At 39.0% G+C, this 8,867-nt stretch overlaps 1 non-coding gene across 1 annotated transcript; it reads right to left on the bottom strand.

Annotated features, from left to right (window-relative positions):
* Positions 1 to 6,463: 6,463 nt before the first annotated feature.
* On the bottom strand, positions 6,464 to 6,572 carry LOC120108890. Its single transcript, XR_005510029.1, has one exon. It is a non-coding gene; the product is annotated as a small nucleolar RNA R71 (small nucleolar RNA).
* Between the last annotated feature and the right edge of the window lie 2,295 nt (positions 6,573 to 8,867).

Here is an 8,867-nt window from a genome sequence, read left to right as displayed (position 1 = left end):
CAGTGGACATCATCCCAATTAATTCGACTCGAACCTATACACATTAGACTTAATCATTAAATAATTAAATCAACTCGAATTACCTCTTATAATTATTAAAATGCAATGATGATGGTAACACATATTTTATGGTTAAATTACGAAATGTGTGTGTTTAAATAATAATAAGTGCTAGGAGGAAAGAGGTTAATTATATATTATTTAGCACTTATCACACCCCCAACCTACATTTTGTAGTCCTCGAGTAAAATAAAAAAACTAACTCACTTTCGCAGGAATCGCGATTGCATTTTACCTTATGCAATAAGGCTTTAAACCCCTAGGTGGCGCCTAGTGGACGAGTTTGTCTCGTGAGGGTTTCCGGCACAGATACCCCACAAACTGTTGTCTCTACTCAAAGAGTTATTGTTTTATAAAATCTAATTTCAAATGCATAAATGCCAAGAATTTCAAGAGCACACAAAGTTTTAATTACTAAGTCAGCCCAAATCCTAGGTCAGTATGCAATTCAAGTTGAGGTCATTAAGTTTCCGTTAGGGAGTTGTAAGACTTCTTATACATGGGTGCTCGGTGAAATCTGGACCAATACACAAGCTAAGGCTTTAGATCCTTCCAAAAATTACTGATAAAGCTAGTAGTTTCCAAGAATTGGTAGATAAGACCTATTCACTGATTCAAAATCATCCTATCTTGCAGGATTTCGAGAGTTGTGGTTGTTTACTTTAATACCTTCATGGTCCTTTATCTGTAATATTTCAGTTTACTCGAATTTTTACAACGACGGCTTTCACACTATCGTCTTTTTCAAGGTCAAATATTATTATTCTTTCGTTGTTTTTTTTTATGATTTATAAATAATTATGCACTTTTACTCTGTAATGATTCCTCCGTGTAGCGAGCATTCAGTCACACTCCCACACCAGATGGCATAAGGTGTTGGGCATCAAGACTCCCTACGGACCTATGCTCGGGTTCATTATCCGCTGACCTTTGACAATAGGTAGCCCTTTTCGATGTACCTGACTAAATTCACTCTTTTTTTTTGATAATAGTGGAATAGATAGGTATGATTCATCAGGACTCAAGGTTGCTACCAGACTTAACAACATAATGTTGAACCTAACCCTTACGAAGTGCAGGCCATGTGTAATTGTGAAATTCCAAGTAAATTATCTTACAACATCGGCTAAAAGAACTTTTAATAAAAAGAACTCAAATTGACTTATTCCTGACTAGTCATGGCGCTTTTTAGATTTTATATACTTCTGTGTCATTATCATTTCAGCACTAAGCATAGAAATTAGGTTTTTTTTTCATTTTTTTTGAGATAGATAAACTTATTTTAAAAATACGAAAACTTTCTTTAAAAATTCGAATCCTATACCCCCCAACCTAGATCAGACATTGTCCTCAATATATTTTTTTTTGAAAATTATATTATTATTTTTATTTTTTATATATTTTTTTATTTTGGACGAAAAATATGAATGCATATGGAGGATAGAAGCATTTTACCGTAGTGCATCAATAATATGAGGGATCCTGTTAAGAAAATAAAAAAAAAATACGACAAGAAATATGCACAAAAAATAACCTACGAGAATTGGGTTGCCTCCCAACAAGCGCTAAGTTTAATGTCTTCAGCCAGACGCAGCGCATCCTTAATCAAATCATACCGGGTTCATGCCGAGTTCTCCAAGGAAGAAATTGCAAGGAGGCCACTGATTGTCGGGTAAGGAGGTGACTGCTTCTATGGCCTTGTCTATATCAAAGTCAAAATAGGCCAAGCATATTTTCAGAGGGTCATCTGCCAAAATATAGGAAAGGGTTTCTTCTATAAGATCGTCCATTTTGTCTATTAGGAAGCACTCAACTTCCTTTGCAGGGTTGATCAAAGGCACGACAATATATTTAACTTGACCTTCATATTCCCAAAGGATATATTCATCACCCAGTTCTACAATTTAATACTCGCATTAGCCTGTAGCTAAAAAGGGGCGCCCAAGGATCACGGGGATTTGTTTCTTAGGATTATGCTCATGTTCCATATCAAGGACGATAAAATCTACTGGAAAATAGAATTTGTCTACCTTGACAAGAACATCTTCAATTATTCCTCGTGGTATTTTTACAGATCGATCAGCCAATTGAAGGGATACCGAGGTTGGTTTTAACTCACCTAACCCAAGTTTCTCATAAACTGAGTAAGGTAAAAGATTGACACTTGCCCCTAGATCTAAGAGTGCTCGATCAATGAAATTATTTCCTAAGACACAGGAGATGGTGGGAGCACCAGGATCTTTGAATTTCGGTGGGGTGTTGTTTTGGAGAATAGAACTCACTTGCTCAGTTAGGAAGACCTTTTTAGGCACATGTGTCCTAGATTTTCGCTTTTGGGTACAAAGGTCTTTGAGAAATTTGGCATAGGAAGGAACTTGTCTAATAGCATCAAGAAGCGGGAGGTTGATTTTGACTTGTTTGAAAACCTCCATCATCTCCTCTAGTGAAGTTCCTTTCTTGCCAAAGGGAGAGGGTGAATTAAGAGCTTCAGGAAATGGGACTTTTGGAATATGAGTTTGGGCAGAAGCTGGAAGAGCTGAAGAAGAAGAAGGTTTTGGATTTTCATGTGACACATTTTGCTCCTCCTCTTTACCTTCCTTATTGTTACCCCTCCCCAATCTTATTGTCTACTACACGTCCACTCCTTAGGGTAGTCAGAGCATTGGCTTGTTCATGATGAATTGTATTTAGCTGATTTTCTTGAGCCATGTATTGTCCCCTAGGATTACTCACTGGTTGGCTTGGAAGCTTTCCTTCCTCTTGCTTGTTCAGTGCATTAGCTAGTTGCCCCATTTGGGATTCTAGCTTGGCGATAGATTGTGTGTGAGACTGCACCAATTGTGTAATAGTTTCCAAACCTTGAAGGGAGGTCAACACTTTCTCCTCAAAGGCTGTGTTTCTTTGGGGTGAAGGAGGAGTGTATTGAAATTGAGTCAAAGGATGGTAGGGATTAACATTCTGGAATGGTTGAAAGTTTTGGGAATAAGGCTGGGAAGTAATGGAAGTCTGCTACTTCCAAGAGAAATTTGGATGGTTGCGCTTGATGAGAGCACAAAAGTGCGATTTACACATCACTTAAATTAATATTATTGCTAATAAATAATGATAAAAGTGTTGCATTAATATTATATTTTTGTGGTGCAAAGGTTATTGTAAATCAAGAGTTTTAAATGCGCATTTTGTATAGTTTGGGATAAGGCATGGCTCCAAGCCTAATGATGTTAGGAGCATAATTGAACCTGGCCAAGCACATTTGCACCGGAGCTACACATGTCTACATGCCATAGCCTCTTCCCGTGACACATGCCAAAGATCCTGCTGCAGCCCTCATCCATTACCATCTTCAGCATACCGCGAGCTCCCCGGATTCGTGATTTGATATCAGAGGCTTCCCAGCGTCCGCTCCTCCTCGAGTCCATTCACAACCCGATCAACGCTCCCATGCTTCATTCCGTGAATCCTCCCAGCGGCCTGAACGGAAGAGATCACGCGCCTCCCAGCTTCCTCCATCTCCATTCCCGAGCGTGCGACCCCGTATCAGAGCCTCCTCCGATCCCGCTGCATCTCCTAGCCGATTCACAGCCGGAACTCGCGTCTGAGCATCCCACGGCCAGCCAGGATCCGCCTACCCCGCATTCTCAGCAGCGGACTTCCAGCCTTCCCGCATTTCATCCATAGCGCGTCGTCCTCACCCGAGATCAGCGTCCATGATCCTCTCACAACGATCTCCCAGCATCCGCGATCAGCTCTCGAGCATCTCTGTGCATCCATTTGAAGAAGATTGGGATTCATGCCAAGCCTCCACACCTCAGTCTCCTCCGGCCATCCGCGATCACCGCCCAGCCATCCGCCTCCTCCACAGCATCCGCGACTTCATCCTTCCAACCTCACGCGCCCAAGATCAGCCGTTCGCATTGATTTCCAGCGCATCCCCAAGATCCATAGAGGGGGGAGATGAGTATAAGAGGGGCTGGGATTGGGAAGAGAAGGGGGAGCTCCGATTCCGATTTGAAGAAGAAAACAGAGGAGCCTGGCTGCTGCAGTAGTAAGAAAAAGAGGAAAAAAAAGAGAAAGAAACAGGGGATGCCCTGTTTCTGTTATTAAAAAAAAAAGAGTGAGAAAGAGAGAGGAAGATGGAGGGCTGATATTCTAGGTGATGGGTGAAGAGAGATCATTTGGTATACCAAATTCATGATGTAAATTCTAATCCTTTGCTTTATACGATTTATCTTTTGATTATGCCATGATTCTTATATGTTGAAAATTCTTTTATGATTTATGCTTATTGATATATGTCTTCCTCGATTATTTGATTCATCGTTGACGTTATAAGGCACGTTGAATGCTTAACAAAAGAATTCATGTTATCAAGAACATACTCCATAATTAAATTTTCTGCTTATAATTCTTAAAGAAAACAAAAGAATCATAGAATTTATCGCATGAATTTGATATTATCAAAGGAGATTCTGGATCCCTGCACCATCTTAATCTATCCTAACTTCGATTCTCTATTTATTCGATTTATTTTCTATCTGCAAAACATCATCTTAACCCACGAATTTATTGAATTAATTAATCTGAAATTACGCTAATAATCCATATTTCGTTCCCTGAGGAATCGACCTCGGACTTCCGAGTTATACTACTTGTGCGATTCTCCTGCACTTGGGAAAACAATTTTATTTTTGCACCAAGTTTTTGGCGTCGTTGCCGGGGAACAGCTGAGTTATTAGTATAATTTTAGATTTAATTTTTACCTTAGTAGTTAGTATTTTTCTTTTGAAAAAAAAAATTACTACTATTTTTAATTCACTGCACAGTCTGCATCAAACTCTGATATCATAGAAATTAGCCGTCTGATTGGACTAAAATTTGGTCAGCTAGTGCACGACACATTGTTAGATAATCTGAACGGTCTGATTGACATTCCGACATTTTTAAGACCATCAGATTAATACGAAACCTTGCTGCTTTCTACTTTAAATTTCAGCATTTATTTTTTTTAGAATCAGAATTTTATCATTATCATATCTCATTAACCCTTGTTGCTAATTGAAAATTTAAGAAAAAAAAACTTTAAGAAAAGATCAAGGGTGATTATTCAAAACTAAAAAAAAAAGAAAAGAAAAAAAATCTAAAATTTCAAATTTCAAATTTCCAATTTCAGAATTCAAATTTCAAACGTCAACTCATAAAATTTAAAAAAAAAATAATTAATTTGCTTGATCACCTATTCAATGAAATTTAATGTCATGTCATAAAACATTAAAAAAAAAATCTCTTGATTGTTGCATATAGTATAAGGCATCAGCATAAAATATTCTAAGGGCTGAACCCATTTAAAAAGATAAGGTCGGGATTTCATCACTCGTCCTTAGCCCAAAAATCACCCCAGTGCATAAATATCCTAAGCTTAACTAAAATCAACTAGACGTTGGCCCCTAAGGACATTCGAGCTCAATAGGACGAAGACCACCGAAAGTTGCACCAATTTCGCTCTGTGGCTTAGTTGATGTCTAGGCAAGCTTTGTCCCTATAAGGGAGACAGTTCATCTGTTCGAGACAAGTGGGTTTTAAGTGGGACCTTTGCGAACGCATCGTGACCCCTCCACTTACCTGGGAGCTTACCTGGTCAACTCGGTTCATTAGACCGGATTGGAGGCTTAGGTCTCCTCTTCAAACTAGTTAGGAGCTGTCTAGAAATTTAAGAAAAACATTAGAAATTGAGGTGTAATATTTTGTTGCATGTTTGATTGTGAATAAAATTTTTGTTTTAGGATATCGTTTTAGGGTAACTTTAGTTGGTACTTATATTTATTTTTTATTTTCTTTTATTTTTTTAAAAAAAGAAAAAGAAAAAAAAAGAGAGAAATATTTTGCATGCTAAAGTGGAATAGGGACGACACCGGTCGATTAAGTCGTACAACTTTAGATCATCCCTTAGGACATACCCCTGAAATTCCTTCGCAGTATCTCACACCTTGTGAGATGGCTGATTTAAATGAAGATGCGGGGAGTCACCACAATCGAGAACGAGAACCCCATGTTATGACTCTAAGACAATACCTACAACCGGCTAGGACTAGTCAGCCTTCATGCATAATTTTTCCTGATAATGTAGGACATTTTGACATCAAACCCGAGGTAATTCAATTGCTGCCTAAGTTCCACGGGTTAGAGTCCAAGAGTCCGTATCTTCATTTAAAGGATTTTGAAGAATTGAGCATTACATTTAGAGTGCCAAACGTCACCGAGGATGTCCTCAAGCTGACATTGTTTTCTTTCTCTCTAAAGGATAAGGCCAAAACATGGCTAAACTCTTTGCGACCTAGATCAATAAGAAATTGGCAAGATATGCAGAGAGAATTTTTAAAGAAGTTCTTCCCCACACAAAGGACTAACTTTTTGAAAAGACATATCAGCAATTTCCAACAAAAAGATAATGAAACATTTTATGAATGTTGGAAAAGATTTAAAGACCTTCTTCTCTTATGCCCTCATCACGGATTCGAAACTTGGAGAACCATTAGCTTCTTTTATGAAGGTTTATCTCCACAGTTGAAACAATTTGTAGAGACCATGTGCAATGGTAGATTTTTAGAAAAACAACCTGATGAGGCATGGGAGTATTTGGATTCCCTTGCTGAGACTGCCCAACTTTGGGATAACGGGGATAGAAGCAACAAGTCTTTGCCTAAGCCTACTAGCTCTGTACATGGAGGCCTTTACAACCTCAAAACTGAGGATGATCTTCACGCTAAAATGGCAGTCCTCACTAGGAAGGTAGAAGAAATTGAGCTTAGGAAGGTTGAGCCTGTCAAGACTATAGAGCTTAGAAACGAGTGTTGTGGTATCTGCGATATGTCGGGTCATACTACTACTGATTGTCCCACCATACCGGCATTCAAAGAAGTCTTGCACGATCAAGCAAATGCTATGAACTCCTACCAAAAGCCTTATAATGATCCATACTCGAATACCTATAACCCTGGTTGGAAGAATCATCCAAACTTTAGGTGGAGAAACGATCATCCTCAACAGTCACAACATTCAGCTCCTCCACCTGCACATCCTACTTATGCACCATCACCTTCTCAAAAGCCAAATATCGAGGATACCTTGCAATCCATACAAACTTTTCTACAAGGTCAAAGCTAATATCAATGCTCAAAATACTCGAAATTTTGAAGACATAAGGAACCAATTGTCAATGTTGACTACCGTCCTAAGTACCCAAGAGAAGGGTAAGCTTCCAGCTCAACCCCAACCTAACCCACAAGTGCACGGTAGTAATAATACGGCTCCTTCTAGTTCGCATACAGAACATGCAAAGAGCATCATGACTTTGCGTAATGGGAAAGTCATTGATCAAACCGTCCCTTTGAGACCGCAGGTCACTTCTAATGCTGATGCTCCCAAAGTCGATGAAAGGAACAAAGAAGAAGTTGAGGTCCCAACTTCTACCGAGAAAGTTAAATGTCCTTTTCCTCCACCTTTTCGTAAAGCCGTTGCAAAAGCTCGAACCTAATTTTGAAATTCTTGAACTTTTTAAACAAGTAAAGATCAACATACCTCTTCTTGATGCAATCAAACAAGTACCCTCATATGCCAAATTTTTGAAGGACTTGTGTACTGTCAAACGCCGATTAAATGTTAAGAAGAAGGCATTTTTAACTGAAAATGTGAGTGCTATTTTGCAGCACAACATTCTCCCTAAATATAAAGATCCAGGTTGCCCAACCATCTCATGCATCATAGGTGACTTTAGGATAGAGCGAGCATTGTTAGATTTAGGGGCGAGTGTGAATTTATTGCCATATTCTGTATATGAGCAACTTGGTTTAGGTGAGTTGAAGCCAACCTCCGTCACTTTGCAATTAGCTGACAGGTCAGTTAAAATTCCAAGGGGGATTATCGAGGATGTATTAGTCCAAGTAGACAAGTTCTACTTTTCTGTCGATTTTATTGTATTGGACACACATCCGGCTTCGAACTCACAGTCTCAGATTCCGGTCATTTTAGGACGTCCGTTCCTTGCAACTTCTAATGCATTGATTAATTGTAGGAATGGCGTCATGAAGCTTTCTTTCGGTAATATGACCTTAGAACTGAACATTTTTAATGTGTGCAAACAACCCAATGATTCCGAAGAGAGTAAGGAGGTTGATTGGGTTGAAACCATCGCAGAAGATTATTTGTTAGCTAAAGCAATTAACGACCTATTCAATGATAGCTTAATTGATTGGTGTCCTAATGGAACCAATGGTAATAATTTGTCAGTCACACCTATTGTGGATAATCTAGATATCAAGATGGTCAATGGGTGGAGACCAAAAGAAGGAGAATTTGAGAGATTGTCGCCTCGAGAGGTGAAAATAGAACCATCCCATGAGCAAGCACCCAAGCTCGAATTGAAACCCTTACCAAAGGAACTTAAGTATGCTTTTCTTGGACCCGAAGATACTTTTCCTGTAATCATCTCGTCTGGACTTGATCATAACCAAGAAGGAAAATTAATTGATGTTTTAAAGAATCATAAAGGAGCCTTAGGGTGGTCTATTGCCGATTTGAAGGGAATTAGCCCCTTAATTTGCACGCACCGGATATATTTGGAGGACAATGCCAAAACCACAAGGCAAATGCAACGAAGGTTAAATCCTACAATGAGAGATGTGGTTAAGGCAGAAGTCCTCAAGTTGCTTGACGTGGGTATTATTTACCCAATTTCCGACAGCAAGTGGGTAAGCCCTACTCAAGTCGTTCCTAAGAAATTGGGTTTGACGGTAGTAAAAAATGAACAAGGT

The sequence above is a fragment of the Phoenix dactylifera genome, unplaced genomic scaffold, assembly GCF_009389715.1.
Source record: "Phoenix dactylifera cultivar Barhee BC4 unplaced genomic scaffold, palm_55x_up_171113_PBpolish2nd_filt_p 001618F, whole genome shotgun sequence".
Taxonomy (NCBI): Eukaryota; Viridiplantae; Streptophyta; class Magnoliopsida; order Arecales; family Arecaceae; genus Phoenix; species Phoenix dactylifera.
Note: the sequence above shows the minus strand (reverse complement) of the source record. Positions and strands in the feature narration are given on the sequence as shown.